General features: G+C 35.0%; 1 protein-coding gene across 11 annotated transcripts in view; it reads left to right on the forward strand.

The window, feature by feature from the left end:
- Positions 1–17,471, forward strand: part of FGF14 (fibroblast growth factor 14) — a 726,201-nt gene that overhangs the window by 351,163 nt on the left and 357,567 nt on the right. Inside the window, exon 2 of one of the 11 annotated variants that reach the window (XM_017861659.1) lies at positions 13,945–14,032. The exons of the other annotated variants lie outside the window; for them this stretch is intronic. The gene's annotated coding sequence lies outside the window, so the exon portion shown is untranslated. The remainder of the gene's footprint in view (positions 1–13,944; positions 14,033–17,471) is intronic. 11 annotated transcript variants of the gene reach the window in all.

Below are 17,471 nucleotides of genomic sequence, written 5' to 3' on the forward strand. Positions count from 1 at the left end.
AACAACATAAAGCAAATTGGAGGCAAATTGATGACTGTCGTCAATCTAAAATTGAGCATCCCTCAGAAGATAGCTGAAGCATCAGATAATCAACCAAAACTTCCCTGTGACACATTTTACTGTGATTTATATGTATAATGAAAAAATGGCTTCGGTAGTTTTTCCTTTGCTTATCCACAAAGGCACTACATTTAAATCTGCCCTGCAATCTGGATCTGGTTCTCTCTGCCTTGTCGTGGTGCTGCTTTTCCACCCACGATGTGCACGCACGTGCTTCTAAGGGTAGCAGATAACTCTTGTTTGGTTATTTGTTAAACATCTTTTTCTCCTTCTGTGATGTTTACCTATGATTTAGAGAGAAAGTAGTTTGGCTGATTTTGTTGCTGGCGTAAGCTCTGACTTATTTCACTGCTAAAGTTACAGGATGACTGCCTGTTCCCTCAGATGAGCTTAGTGTGTGTGTGTGTGTGTGTGTGTGTGTGTTTCTAGCAAACAAGATTGCAGTCCTTAGAAAACTAGTTACCAACTGGACTTAACCTTTGTTGTAGTTTCAGCTTCATGGCGTTGTTCATGAAAATAGGATATGAAAATGGGTCTTTGTACTACAGTCTACAGAGGAAAATTTAAATCCTGTTTTAAAAGCATGCCTTATTTAACACAAACATCTCATATTTGTCTTATTTTCCATGAAAACTCACTGGTTTAGTTCAATTCCTTTGTCAAAATATTGCTCTTAGAATTTGAATGTGTACATGTACATATTTTCTTCATTCATCTGATGACGGACACTTAGATTGCTTTCAGATCCTGGGTATTGTGAACAGTACTCCAATAATCATGGAAATGAAGGTATCTCTTTGATATACTGTTTTGCTTTATTTTGGGTATATACCTATCAATGGGATTACTGGATCATATGGGAGTTCTATTTTTAGTTTTCTGAGGAACCTCCAAACTGTTTTCCATAATGTTTGTAATAATTCACATTCCCACCAACAGTGTACAAGGGTACCCTTTTCTCCACACCTTTAGCAGCATTTGTTATTGTCTGTCTTTTGGCTGTGTCATTTTAACTGGGGTAAGATGATGATATCTCATTGTAGTTTGGACTTGCATTTCTCTGATGATCAGTGATATTGACCACCTTTACATATACCTGTTTGTCATTTGTATGTCTTATTTTGAGAAATGTCTATTCAGGTATTTTGCCCATTTTGTAATCAGATTATTCAGTTTTTTTCTTACTGAGTTGTTTGAGCTCCTTATATCTTCTGGTTAATCCTTTGTAAGGTGGGTCATTTGCAAATATTTTCTCCCATTCTGTGGGTTGTCTCTTCACTTTGTTGATTGTTTCTATTTCTGTGTAGAAGCATTTTAATTTGATGTGATCCTATTTGTTCGTTTTTGTTCTGGTTACCTGTGCTTTTGAGGTATTACTCAATAAATCTTTGCACAGATGAATGTCCTGGAGAATTTCCCCAATATTTGCTTTCAGTAGTTTCAGGGCCTGAGGTCAAGAGTTCCACCTGCCAGGTGATCCACCCGCCTCAGCCTCCCAAAGTGCTGGGATTACAGACATGAGCCACCGCACCCAGCCTGGTTTGCTCTTGCTTTTCTTCTTCTTTAAGATACAGCATTAGATTGTTTATGAGATTGTTTATTTTTAGATGTTTTCTTATTGCTTGGTAGTGTCCTTTTCTTCTGTATTGAAGAACTCCCTTTAGCATTTCTTATAGGACAGGTCTGGGGTTGATGAAATCCCTTAGCTTTTGTTTGTCTGCAAAGTCTTTATTTCTCCCTCATGTTCAGAGGATATTTTCTCTAGATATACTATTCTAGGGTAACATTTTTTTTTCCTTCAGCACTTTAAACATGTCGTGCCACTCTCCTGTCCGGTAAGGTCTCCACTGAGAAGTCTGCTGCCAGATGTGTTGGAGTACTATTGTATGTTGTGTGTTTCTTTTGTTTTGCTGCATTAGGATTCTTTGTTGGTGTTTGACCTTCGGGAGTTGGATTATTAAATGTTTTGAGGTAGTCTTATTTGAGTTAAATCTGCTTGGTGTTCTATAATCTTCTTGTACTTGAATATTGATAACTTTTTCTAGGTTTGATATGTTCTTTGTAATGATCCTTTTAATTAAACTTTCTACCCTAATCTCTCTCTGTCTCTCTTCTTTAAGGCCAGTAACTATTAGATTTGTCTTTTTGAGTTTTTTGCAGCTCTAGTAGGCATGCTTTATTCTTTTTTATTCTTTGTTATTTTGTCTCCTCTGACTGTGCATTTTTAAATAGTCAATTTGATTTTTCTTGGGAGGCGTGCTGGTTACTGAAGTGCTCGATTTGACTATCTTGTTTCCACACTAAATGGATCTGTTTCTTTTGTGCAATCACCCAACTAGGAGTTGAGAAAATGGGAAACAATATGTTTTTATTGAGCAAGGAAAGCATCTCATTACATCCTATTCATCACTATTATCAATGTTTCTAAATTATTTGCATAATATGAAATAATAAAAAAGTGTTTTTCCATGAGGCAGAATTTTGGTTTTGATTTGTCAGGCTGAGTGGTCACTCTAGCTGAGTGGGCATGTACAAGTGGCTTAAATTACCTTACCATGCAACTAAATACACATAGTTATAAAATGAAATAATTCATAATTCCCAAATGGCCTTTTGATGATCCTATCAGTTGAAATAAATCCATATATCACATACATGTTGCTTGTTTTGTGCGAGCTACTGTTGGAGATGGGGGGGAAGTGTGACTTCATGGAGATATGGGGGAAAATGTGACTTCGTGAGCTCTGCAATGCTCTAGAAACATAGTTTTAAGAAGTGAGGTGGAGACAAGACCTTTAGGTGGTAAGCAGTAGGAGACATGGTGAGAAGGTAATCTAAGGCCTGACAGTGGAAAGTTTTGAATACAATTTTTTATTTTCTGTAAGCCATGGGAAACCATGCAGCTTTTGAGCAGCACATTTCATGATTCAAGCATGGGTTATGTGGATGGGGAGAAACTGGAGAGAGCAGCAGAGGCCTGGAGGTTCGTGGACAATCTAGGTACAAAGGGAGGAGCTCTTGTTTTAAGAGGGGACAGGGGTTCTACAGATTCAAGAGATATTCCAATGGAAGCATAACTAGGATTCAATAATAATTATAGCTTAGTTAGAGAAAGACACTCAGAACTCCTAAGGACAAGGAGGGAGGTGTATGTGAAGAGAAATATTTCCTTGTTAAAACTTTGGAAACACTGTTTGAATATATCATTTGGAAATTCAGAAGGTTATTGGAGGGAATAAACATTGTGTTATTTATTTGGGTCCAGTAACATATGTAATGGGAGTTTTGTAAACATGAATTTAAGCAATAAGATATATTTGATGGTGAAAAATCCATGCTTGTCAATGTCCTTACTTTTAATTGTCTTTGGTAAAATAGTATTGTTATTGATAAGATAATTTAACTGGTTCTTTTATTTTTGAGTGCCTAATTTGTATCCCATTGAAAATTAAGAACCTGATGCAAATTAGATGTCAGAAAAGCAATAGCTTTTTAATGTGTTCTCAAATCATACGCTACAGTAACAATGATAAAGGACTTCACTTACATAGTAAGGCTAGTAAGGCACTTACTAGATATTGAATTAAGATTGATTTTAAAAATAATATTACCACTATGAATTATCCTCCTATTTTAAATTCTAGGCATTCTACTATAATAATTAGTATGGATTCATAATACATTAATAACCTCCTGCTTTAAACCAGGTTCTATTTTAAGCCAAATGTTATTATTAATGTATTACTTAAGTGTATTATTTTGTGCTGACATATTTTTTTTTTTTTTTGAGACAGAGTCTCGCTCTGTCGCCCAGGCTGGAGTGCAGTGGCGCGATCTCGGCTCACTGCAAGCTCCGCCTCCCGGGTTCACGCCATTCTCCCGCCTCAGCCTCCCGAGTAGCTGGGACTACAGGTGCCCGCCACCACGCCCGGCTAGTTTTTTGTATTTTTTAGTAGAGACGGGGTTTCACCGTGTTAGCCAGGATGGTCTCGATCTCCTGACCTCGTGATCCCCCCGTCTCGGCCTCCCAAAGCACTGGAATTACAGGTGTGAGCCACCGCGCCCGGCCTGTGCTGACATTCTTAACTCGCTATATATGAAATATGGTAAAATAGTGCCAAGAGCTACATTCACTATTCAAAATCTGCATCACAAAAGTGGATTGGAATATGTTAAAAACTGAACTGTCTAAATATGATTTTACTAGAATATATATCCATAGGTAATGATTTTTAAAATGATTAATGATTTATTCATTATGTTACTTGATAACTTGGTAAATTCCCAGTCAAATAAAAATGACTTTTATATTTTATATACATATTAACTCTCCATGTTTGGACAATCATATATTAAATATTTATAAATATATAATATGCATTAACATTATATATGTGGACAATTGTCTAGGTTTGGACAGTTATATATTAACTGTCCATGTTTGGTTGAATCTGCAGATGCAGAATCCAGGGATACTGAGGATTGACTGCATTGTTAAAAGACTCAATTTAAAATGTGTGCTATAGAAAATGCCTTAATTTTAAGGCTACCATATGTATGTATATATGAGGTGCATCCTATTTTTTGCTCTTCTTTGTATTTAAAAATAAACCCTGTTATTTTCCGTTATCTTCCTTATACTTCTGGAACCAATTTTCATAATTGTAGCGATACCAATGTACCAGAAATGTCTTGGAGTGTTATAAGCTGTGTCACTGTATACTCAAAGACCCTGTGGACGTTGTTGTTGATTGAAATAAGTTACTGGAATTGGAAGAGCCAAGTGTATTGGGTTCCATTTGACTTGAGCTCCTAGGAATGTAGCACAGTAGATCGTATATGAATGATTTGCCTTGAGCCACAAGTTGACATTATAAACCCTTATAGTGATATATAATCCTGGAAGAAAGCGCTATATCCATTATGGTTACTTCTAGAAATCCAACTTCCTTTCTCCTTGACATAAAATCTATCCAGGCTTAGTAGATGATGATGAATCTGAAGTCTGGGCTGAAAGAGATTATTTCAATAATAATATTATTTGGAACAAAGAACTGTGTTAAAATTTTTGGAATTTTTTAATGGAAACATTTTCATGTTGAAAAGAGAGGGACGTTATACTATGTATCTGATATTTATGATAAAGATTAGCATTCAGCTTTCTTTTTAGGATTCATATACAGTCATCTCTCAGTATCTGTGGGGGATTTGTTCCAGAAACTTCTGTGAATGCTAAAATCCAGGGATGTTCATGTCCCTGATATAAAATGGCATAGTATTTTCATGTAGCCTATGCATATTCTTCAGTATACATTAAATCATCTCTAGATTGCTTACAAAACCTAACACAATGTACACACTTTGTAAATGATTGTTATTCTTTATTGTTTTTTACTTCTATTATTTTTTAAAGTGTTTTCTGTTCCTGTTTTGTTGAATCTGCAGATACAGAACCCAGGATTATTAAGGGTCATTATATCATTAAAAGACTTACACAAATTTGAATTCTGTGCTATAGAAAATGCCTTTATTTTAAGGTTACCTTTTATTTTCATTTTTATGTTTTCCCATATATAATATATATTTATATTGTTTTACTTATATTATTTTGGTTTTTTAAACTTCCATATAATAGGTCAAGCAGTTTTCTTTTTAAAAACTGTCTTGGAGAAGGACCCCAAGTTGTATTAAACGTTATGCAAGAAAATGCAACATAAAAGTGAAAATTGTATGACCTTAGAATCAAAGTGTTCATGTGTAATGTTCTTGAAATTAACCTAACCAGTAAACCTCCTTTGAAATTTTAGGAGCATTCATACCACTTCTAAGCATGGTTTGTAACAAATTGTCTTCAGACCACTGACAAAACGAGCAAGAGTCAGTATCTCTTCACGCTTCTATTAACTGAAGCTCACTTTGCATATGTCTCAAGAGCATAAGAGTTAGGGTTTTCAATTATGTTGCTGATCAGCTAGCTCAGTATACTCTGACTAGGAACCCATCTAAAGGCTATTATATCTGTCTTTATCTCGAATTAAAGATATTTGATTTTTAGGCCTTACTGCAGCTTTTACTTTGTAAAATTCTGATAAGGCAGTACTTTTTTCTGTAAAGAACTAAGGTACCACCAGGCATAAAAACCGGGACAGGTGGCATAAAACCTGGGACAGTATTTTCTGTCCCAGGTTTTATGCCTGGTGGTGCCTTAGTTCTTTTCTAAGACCCATCTTACATATAATTTCTTTCCTAAAACCATCATTCATTTAGCTAACGTAATTCTTCAACATCCTTCTGCCAATCTGGGTGACTGGGTAAATTAATATTCTTTGCTCAAATCATTAACTCTAGAAAAGACTGATTTCTAAAAGAAGAATGACTTTAGTTTTGTACATTCATTATTTGTATAACATTCCTCTACAACAACTAAATTGAGATGTCTAGTAAGTAGTTAAATATATTTGGATATGTCATCAGATATACAGATGACATTTGAAGTCACTGATTTGAAAAAGACCATATGATGTATATATAGTTAGATGAGTAGAACATCAAGTGAGGACCCTTAGACTATTGGAATAAAGGGCCAAGTTAACATATTAGTAATAATAAAAATAAATGTCTGATTATACTAAGAGTATATGCTCCATTAAACCAACTCCTGTATTTTCCATAGCTGCTATAAACAAATTTCTCTTTGAATTGAAAAAATAAAATTAGAATCACCTACAACCTCATGAACTAGAGATGATCACTAATTTTATTTATTGTCATTCATTTCTAAATGTGTACATAAAGAAACCTTTTAATTATAGCAAGTATGGTTTACAAATTTTATTTTACTTAAATGGAAATGTCTCAAAACATTCTTTAAAAACATTATTGCCAGTGAGCTGCATAATAGATCATCACATGACATGTCAGCTTAATTTTTGACATAATATATCAAGTCTTTTTTTTAGTTGATTCTCTTGCTTTTAGGGAAGTATATAGGCATATTATCTGCAAATTCTGACCAGTTTATCCACCTTTTATAATATTTGAATATCTTATTCATGTTTCATATGTTATTGCATTACCTGTATCTTCAGAACAGAATAAAATACTAGTCATAAAAGACATTCTTTTTTTTTTTTTCATGATTTTAATGGTATTGGGTTAATGCTTTAGCATGAAGAGTGGCATTGCACCATTTTCTAAATTTTGTCCTATGGTTGTTCATTTCACTGTGTTATAGAACGTTAATAATATTCTGTGAATACAAAGCGTTTTACAGTAAGGAAGGTCTGGAAGCACTGATCTATATACCCTTGGAGATTCATAATCCTCATTATTTTATTATAGATTCAGAAATTCTATAGTGCAACAGCAACAAATACCTTTAAAAGCAAATTTCCCAAATTCTTCTTAGCAGAGAACGTATTTTTATTTGATGCAGATGTTATTATATAAAAACTGCCTTGATTAAAATTTAGGAAATACTGTTGGTTTTAAGCAACACCTTGGTCAAATTTTTGAATGAGAATTATAATATCATTGCGCAAAACTAGATAGCTTTCACTTTTTTAGTATTGCTGAACACGTATTTTTTCTTATCATTGAGAGTGTTTTCCATAATGGTTTGAAAGAATTCATGACTTAAAGAATAGCCTGGCTATGGAACAGATTGTGTAAGTTGGCATGATATTTTACATTTCTTCTCTTCAGGCATTCTACTCCTTGAATAAATTGGAGAAACTGAAATTTGTTCCAAATGATTCATTTCATTCAAATGTTTACATTTACCTGCTTCTTTATAATTTGAAAATGGCCTCTATATATTCAGCAATGGTTTTATTCTTCATTTTGATGTTAGTTTTGTTTTTCATTCTTTTTTGTTGATTAGACTTACAAAAGGGTTTGAGTATGGTGTAGAGAAGTTTTTCAGATCAACTTAGTAACTGTTAGTTTCTGTTTTACTAGTCATATTTTGCTGTTACATTTATTAAATATTTGTTCTTTTTGGTTAGGCTTGTTTTATTTTAGTTTATTTTTTTTATTTCAATGCCTCATATATTATATTGTATTCTTTGATTTTTGGCCTTTTTGGAATTTTATTTTGGATATTTCTTATTTGCTAATAAGTAGAGTTTTCTATTTTAACTCCATCTAAGTACCTTTTCTAGTTGGTAGGCATGTTTAAATCATTTGCATTTATTGGCACAACTCAATTTCTTGGTTATTTATTTATATTTTATGCTTTCTGTGGTTTAATTTTTTATCCATTCTTATTTTTTGCATAGACTTTTTGCTGCTGTTGTTAACTGTTATCCAATTACCTATTGCTGCATAACAAACTACCATAAACCTTGTGGAGTGAAACAAAATTTTTTTTTCATTATATCTCACACTTCTGGGGGTTAACTAGGCTCATCTAGGCCTTTCTTGCTTTGGGTATTGATGAGTTTGCAGTCAGACAGTGGTTGTGGCTGGAGAGTTCTCAGATACCTCTTCATATGTCAGAAAAGTCATGGAGGATGTTACATGAGCAGCAGTGAAGTTTTCAGCCTGAACACATACCTGTGATCTCTCTGTGTGCTCTAGGCTTTTTCACAGCTTAGTGCTTGGTTCCAAGAACAAATGTTTGAAGAGAGAGGCAGGCAGAACTCTACAGTATTGTCTTCTGTGACCAAGCGCTGGAGGCCACATGTGTCAGTTCTGCCTTATTCTACTCATGAGGCCATCACAAAAACTCTCCAGGTTTTAGAAGAGCATGTGGGATGGAAAATGTTGTGGTCATTTTGGGAAATACAGTCTGCCATGGTAAGCATTGTTACCAGTGGTTACAAAGATTTGTCAGACACATACTTAAATATATAACATTATTTGTCTATAAAAGTGAGTAAAACCCACTATTTTTGTCTTTTTGGAATACCAAAATGGGAGGAGTTTTCCCTTATTCCCCTCGCAGGGTGTGCCATGGGGGTGTGGCTCATATCTTGTGTGCCCCACGCTCAAACCTCTGGGAGGAACATGCAGACGGGCAGGTGGCAGGGCTCTGACCCGACGGCAGCATCTAGAGTTGAGTGTTTATAGCTCCCGAAGCCCCAGTGGGCAGGTGTTACAGTGCGCTCTTTCAGTTTTGCCGTCCTCAAGTGGCTTGTGTTAATCAGCTCAATTAGACCTTCTGCCTTATCTCAAGGACAGAGGGCTTTCTGTATCCTGGGTTCTTGCCCTCGTGTACTGGAAAAATCACATATGGGCTTGGAGAATGAGTGCAAGGTTTTATTGAGTGGTGGAAGTAGCTCTCAGCCGATGCATGTGGAGCCAGAATGAGAATGGAGTGGGAAGGTGGTCTCCCCCTGGAGTCCGCTGCTCAGCTGCCGAGCTCTCCTCCCGTGGCCGTGGGCTGAATTCCCCTTGGCGTCCGCATTGTTCTGCATCGATGACCTGCGGGCCTCTGTTGCTGTGTTCTGCTGCTGCTGTGTTCTTCTTGACGTCTGGCTGCTTGTGTGTGTGCCCAATAGGGTACTGGGTTTTTTTAGACACAGAATGGGGGCATGACGGGCCAGAGTGGTCCTGGAAAATGCAACATTTGGGCAAGAAAACAGGAGTGCTTGTCCATGGGCACAGGCCCGAGGGTGGAGCCCTCGCCAGGGATCCTGCCCTTATCTACCCAGCACTTCCCTGCCCCCCCACCTCCTGTATCAATATCAAGGATTTTTAATGATTTTCAAATTTCTCCTTTTTTATTTATGTAATTTAAAGTGATAAAAACATTTATCAGTTAAAAAACATTGAGGCTAGCTATCAAAAAATGTGAAGCGGTGATATTATAACTCTTTAAGACATGTGTTTAGATTTATTTCTTTACAGGTTGAGTATCCCTTATCAGAAATGCTTGGGACCAGAAATGTTTAGGATATTGGAATTTTTTTTGAATATTTGCATCATATTTTACTTACCAGTTGAGCATCTCCGATACACAAATCCAAAATTCAAAATGCTCCAATCAGCATTTCCTTTGAGTATGACCTTTGAATGTCATGCTGGTACTCAAAAAGTTTAGAATTTTGGAACATTTTGGATTTCAGCTTTTCAAATTAGGAATGCCAGTCTGTATTTAACTGATTTTAGTCCTTGACAATTTATTCATCTTTTTAATCTTTTGTTTTGTTTTTTCTTTCTTTCTTTCTTTCTTTCTTTTTTTTTTTTTTTTTTTGAGACAGAGTCTCGCTGTGTCACCCAGGCTGGAGTACAATGGTGCAATCTCGGCTCACTGCAACCTCCACCTCCCGGGTTCCAGTGATTCTCCTGTCTCAGCCTCACAAGTAGCTGGGACAACAGGCATGCACAACCACACCTGGCTAATTTTTGCATTTTTAGTAGATACATGGTTTCACCACATTGGCCAGCCAGTTTCGAACTGCTGACCTCACGTGATCCACCTGCCTTGGCCTCCCAAAGTGCTGGGATTACAGGCATGAGCCACCGTGCCCTGCTTTAATCTTTTATTATTCTGGCGTAGCTCATTCACTGAATTATTTAGAAGACTTGCATAGTTCTTGTATTTTCTAAGTCCTTGCCTGTCTTTGAGCGCTCTTTGTTGCTTTTTATACAACCATACTCCAAGCCGGCTGTTGAAAAGCCTGTGAGCCACAGTGTTTTCCTTTCAGAGACACATGCCTTGCCTGCTGGTTGATGTGGTCACTCATTGCAAGAGTGAGTCCTCTGTCTTTCAGTGTGATTGGTGCACTCTAAAGGCCATTGGCTTGAAGGGAGGAAAGAGATGCCGCACTTGGTGTTACTGTTCTGAGGACTATACCCCTATCTTGCTCCAGTTGATTATGTGACAATGCATCCTTCCACTTGCCTCCTAGACATTCTAGACTTTCAGAGGACATTTCCTTCTTCAAGCTCATTCAATCTGCTCTAGGTCTAGAACACATTCTTTATTGGTTCTGGTATGGGAAGTAGCCTCATCATTATTTTCTAGACCATATACAGCCCCCCGCCTCAATTTGGGAAAACTTGTTTGTTATTTCACTGGAGATTTGATGAGATGGAGCTATATACTTGTGGCCACATAGTCATCTTTTTTAATAAATCTGTATTTTTTTGTTTTTATTTTTGTTTTTTTTAAGTTAAGACTGATGAGATTCCTGGTCTGTTGAGCAATTCGATATCGAATGAGAAATGCAACTATTTTAGAGTAAAAAGCAATTAAGAGGTATGGCAACTAGAAACAATGTGTGATCCCGCATTGGATGCTGACTCAGAAAAATAAGCAGTAGGGGAAATTTCAAGGGCAAATTTGAGTAAGACTGGTTATTAGATTACATAAAAAACTCATTACAATGGAGATATGGACATCTTAACTGTAAAGAAAATTACAAACTAGTATTGCATTATCTTAATTTGAAAAATTGCATATTCATGTGAGTGTTTATTGGGGATGACACACTAAGAGGTAATAGTGATGGGAAGAATATAATTGTTTTATTTTCTACCCTTTATATTTGTCTACTCTCTACAATGCAAATATACAACTTTGTTAATAAAGAAATGCCAGTTTCATTTTTAAAAATAGGAATTATACACTTTGTTAAGTTCATGGACTAAGGTAAAGCCCCTTGATGAAAGTTAAGCAATTACTTTTCCTCAAGAGGGAAGAAAGACATGAAGACAAACTTTTGATCCTTATCTGGTAGAAAATGAGTTGGATTACTGAGAAAATCAAAATAGATTTCTTCTTTGTGGGAGAATGTGTTTAGATTTTATTTCCATGTTATTCACTTTCTGTATGTGTCAAGGAAGTCTCTTGGTTAGAAAACCAAGAGATTGTTAATAAAATAATCCTTTTATCAGTATTTGACTAAAATCTCTGCTTATGTCAGTAGCCATCACATTCATATAAGCAGGAGCCATGTTGTGGTGGCTGTGGCTGTCACAAAGCCTTAGCTTCTCTGTAGCAATATTTTATTATAGAGGTGCATGTCCTTTGTTACAAATACTAATGAAAATAATAAAAGCTTCACACATTTCAGGTCCATCTGCCTTGAATGTGTTCTTGGCAAATTACGTGTTCTGAGCTGGTAGTTGAGACACAACAATAATAAAGTACTGTGATTATCAGTGGAGGAATTTCACAGGCTTCCACAAATTAACCCCAAAGTATGCTTAGTGATAGAAGGTGATCCCAACATTCAGCACTTGGAGAAATTAAGACACTTCAAGAATTAACCCAAGTTCTAAAATATTCTATTAATTGAATTGGGAATAAATTCCTTACAGTGGTTAAATGTATTCAATCACTTTATTTATCGTCTATCTATCTATTCATTTATTCAATAAATATTTTTCAGTCAGCACTGAATGATGCATTAAGAAATTACTGTCAACAAAAATAAATTCATGGCCACAGATGATTACAATGCACTATTCATTGCCATAAATAGCTGTTTGCTCAACAAATATTTATTACATGCTCCCTATGTTTCAAATACTGTACTGGTCACTGAGAATACAGTATTAAAAAAAAGATACGGTCCTTGTTCTTATACCAACTATATTCTGGTTGGGGAAGATAGACTTTAAAGTATTAATTTTATAAGAAAATATTATTATCAATAGCAGAATTACTCCATCCAACTGTGGGGCCTGAGGCAGGACTGCAAATGGAGACCATATTCCATATGTGTAAAGAGCTAAAGTTATCAATCAGACTCACAAACTGTTGACTGAAATGTTTTCTTTCCTACCCTGACAAATAAGCCTTTGTCATAACAATTTGTAAAATATTCATTAAACTATAAGATTTTTATGACTAAAATTTAGCAAAGTACCAAAGGTGACTGAATCTAGTTATCACTGCTTATTTTTTCATGTTCTCTTAATAGGTCAGTTATCTTGTGTTCATAGTATGGTAAAAAAAATGCATAGTTTATAAACAATTACATCATTACTCCTTTGAATTTATTTTTTCTGCTTTCATTTTAGTAAAATCACTAATTAAGCTAATATAATAAAAATGGTCACATAAATCATATTTTATTGGCAGCAATGATCTAGAGAATTCAAAAATAAAATGTAATTGGATTCAAATTGTGTAACATTTAAGTGTCATAAAAATATGTCAAAGCAAATTTTAAAAGTTGAAAAACAAATTATTTATGTAATATACTAAATCATTACTTTTCTAAAATTCAAAATTGCCTATTACAATAAAAGGGAGAATACTGGTTATAATACATTTCCATTGAAAAGTTAANTATTGGCAGCAATGATCTAGAGAATTCAAAAATAAAATGTAATTGGATTCAAATTGTGTAACATTTAAGTGTCATAAAAATATGTCAAAGCAAATTTTAAAAGTTGAAAAACAAATTATTTATGTAATATACTAAATCATTACTTTTCTAAAATTCAAAATTGCCTATTACAATAAAAGGGAGAATACTGGTTATAATACATTTCTATTGAAATGTTAAGAATTTCATTATATTTTATATAAATATAAAGTATATTCATTTTAGTTTTATATTTATATCTGTATTATATTTTACATATACATTAACAATATAATTCTGGTATTCAGTGTTGAATCACTGTAGGATCCTGATTCTCATGTTCTATCTAGACCTATTCATATTTAAATTTAAGACTAAAATACAGCTTTTAATATTACAAAATGTTTCTTAGTTGTCATCTGCAACTATTGCATATAATTTGCTGTATTGTGAGTATTTATGGAACCACAAATGAGAACATGAAAAGAAGTAGGAAAATGGGCACTTAGCACTTTGGAGAAATTATGTTTTATTATGTAAGTATCTACTGCATCCATATTCTCTGAGAAGAAGGATTTGACAAGTTAATTAACGTGTCTTTTTTATATCGAAAGCACAGAAGTGTTAATCTCTGCTGTTGATAGTGGCACGAACTGAAAACTCTTGCACCAATTGGACAAAATGTAGCCTTTGCTTTGAAAACCAAGGTAAATGATTGTTGAAATTTTTCTTTGAGCCTAAATATAGGTAGTCTCAAGGGCAGATATTTAGAGTTATAGGCTGTGTCAATGACTGGCAAATTTTTCTGTCATGGACCAAATAGTTTTGCCTTTCTGGGCCATTTGTAACAAATACCCAACTCTGTCATTGTAGTGCAAAAGCAATTGTAGACTATATATAAATGAATGAGCATAGCTGTGTTTCAATAAAGCTGATATGATTTGGCTTTGTCCGCACCCAATCTCGTCCTGAATTGTAGCTCCCATAATTCCCACATGTTGTGGGAGGGACCCAGTGGGAGATAATAGAATCATAGGGGCAGTTATACTGTTCTCGTGGTAGAGAATAAGTCTCACAAGATGTGATGGTTTCATAAGGGGTTTCCCTTTTCACTTGGCTGTCATGTAAGATGTACCTTTCACTTTCTGCCATGATTGTGAAGCCTCCCCAGGCAGGTGGAACTGTGAGAACATTAGACGTCTTTTTCCTTATCAATTACCCAGTCTCGGGTATGTATTTATCAGCAGTGTGAAAATGGATTAATACAAAAGCTTTATTTGCAAAAATAGGCAGGCTGGATCTGGCCCAAACAGCTGTGGTTCACCACCTCCTGTGTTGTGCTATGCCTCCACTGAACATTGAATCTCAAGTGGCGGAAGTACCTATGTCTCCTTTAATAAATGTATCATGGGTGTGGTATTAATGTGCTGAAGTTTGGGGTACAGGACAGAGGCCTGACTGCCCAGTTCTAAGGGATGATTTGTTAATAGAACAGGGTAAAGAGTTTAGATTTTATTCCAAGTAAGATAACAAGTCTTTGAATGGTGTTCAACAGGAATATGATATAATCTTAGTTATGTTTTAAAAAGATCCCACTGACTTCTGTTTGGAGAACAAACAAAGTACTGTGAAAGCACAAGAAAAAGACAGAGATTAATCCCTCTAGAGGAAAGTGATAAACATTTCACAGAGCAGATGAAATTTATCGAAGTCATAAAGGTTAAGTTGAATTTTCCCAGACAGTAGGCAAGGAAAGGCATGTCAGGCACAGGGAATAGTATGTGCATAAGCAGACAATCAAAAGAGCCTCTGCATGTATTGGTGATGATTTTAAAAATTCAAATTGACTAGAAAAACACCTGCATGAGCCATGTGGCAGGAAATAAGACTAAAAAACTAGGTTGGATTTTTGTGTACTACAAATGGGGCATTGAACTGTGAGAAACAATTAAAGAACTGGCTAAGTCTTTAAATGGGTATGGTGAGATTTTATTTATAGTTAGAAAACTGGGACTGGAGAGTGGCTAAAGGACTGGAATGTGAGACATGGATACCTGGTTGTGCAGTGATTCTAAAAGATGGGTGATAAACATCAGAAATGAAGGCATGGCTGTGGGAACAGAAAGCGGGTGTGATAGCTTCAGAGGATTCTTTCAATAATACGAGATTTGATGAATGGTTTCATACTGGGGATGAATAAAAGGAGGGATGACTCTGATAACTACCTAGAAAATGTAGAAGCAGTAACACCTTGCTCTGTGGTGGGAGGAGAGGTAGAAAAGGAGAGAAACATAATGACTTGTGTTTTGGACACCCTAAGCTGAATTTGAGTTTAGACATCCAGATGCAATGTATAGGAGAAAGGTGAAGAATGAAGAAATATTTGGGTATCAGCAGAGGGTGCATAGTAGCTGATGCCACAGAGAGTCTGAGAAAACCCAGGGAAAGTCTGAACACCTGACTCTCTAATTATAATTGACATTAACATATTAACCAATGGGGGACAGACTGAGAAGAGGTTAAGAAAATGGATTCTTTCTAACCCTGACAGTAATTCTGTGGCTAAGTATGCTTCATTCATTATCTTATAGGGGAGATGGACAAACAGTGGTTAGGAATATCTTCCTCACATGACTAAATAGCTTTAGTTAAGTGTAATTTAAATGTATAGCCTAAACATTATGTCCACTATAAAAGAGGATATAAAATTCTAAGAGAGAACTCCTCTAAATATGTTGATTTTTAAAAGCACTGTTTGTAATAGATCATGCCACATCAAAAAGTGTGAGAAAATGTTAATCAAGATCATAGTTAACTATTATTTCTCAAAATGTAATATTATTCCTTAAGTTACACTTTTAAAAAGTAACTCAGTATTCTCTCACATCAATGATAACAGATTGGTTTTCTGTGCCTCAAATTTATACCATTCTGTCTTGCTTTGTTCTTAAGGATGCTGCAAAATCTATAAGTAAATGTCCATAGCAATGGTGATATATATTTCAACCATGAAATAAATATTGCTCACCTGCCTGCAATATAAAGAAATTTGAGAAGAAAATCTCCTTTGCTCAATGATTTAAAACTAGATGAGTGAGTACTCTGTGCCAGGAACTGTGTTAAATGTGAAAGATAAAATGGTGAAACCCTTTACCAGAATTTACAGTCCAGTAAAATCAAAAGAAGCAGAACACAAATAAAGTAGAATTTAAGTTCTATTCACTTTCCATATAATAATCATTCCAAAATCCCAACTCTGCAAGGTACAAGTTCTAAGCCATTATATGTGTTTATTAACTTCTCTGGCTTTTCCTCTGGGAAATCGACATAATTTTTGTCTGCCCCAGAGCTTGTGTGAGACTTAAACATTTGTAAAGCAATAAGCAAATATCTAACACTTCGAAAGCTTTCTTATTTTCTTGATGTTGACATTTATTGCTATACATTTCCCCTTAGAACTGCTTTTACTATTACCCCATACATTTTCATAAGTTGTGTTTACATTTTTGTTTATCTGAAGACATTTTTAAATTTTGCTTTTAAATTGTTCTTTAATCCATTGGTTGTTCAGGGGCATGTTGTTTAATTTCCATATGTTTGTGAATTTTCTGAATTTTCTTTTGTTATCTGAAATAATTATAGCTACTCCTTCTCTCTTTTGTTTCCATTTGCAAGGAATCTCCTTTTCCAAGCCTTAACTTTCAGTCCATGTGTGTCCTTAAAGGTGAAGTGAGGCTCTTGTAGTCTCTTGTAGGCAGCATATGGTTGGATCTTGTTCTGTTTCATTTTCCTTATTCCTTCAGTCACTCCATGTCTTTTGATTTGAGAATTTAATCTCTTTACATGTAAGGTAATTATTGATATGTAAATACCACTGCTATTTTGTTGATTGTCTTATTGTTTTATAGATCCTTTGTTCCTTTCTTGCTGTCTTCCTTTGTGATTACATGATTTTCTCTAGTGTTTTGCTAAGATTCCTTACTGTTTATCTTTTGTGCATCTACTATTGGCTTTCGCTTTGTGGTTACCATAAGGCTTACATAAAACATCTTATTAGAGGCTCTTTTAAGCTGCTCTACTCCATTTCTTGTCCCACATGTTACGTTTTTGATGTTACAATTTACATCTTTTTATATTGTACATCAG

Source organism: Rhinopithecus bieti, unplaced genomic scaffold (genome assembly GCF_001698545.2).
Source record: "Rhinopithecus bieti isolate Rb0 unplaced genomic scaffold, ASM169854v2 scaffold_2254, whole genome shotgun sequence".
NCBI classification, from domain to species: domain Eukaryota; kingdom Metazoa; phylum Chordata; class Mammalia; order Primates; family Cercopithecidae; genus Rhinopithecus; species Rhinopithecus bieti.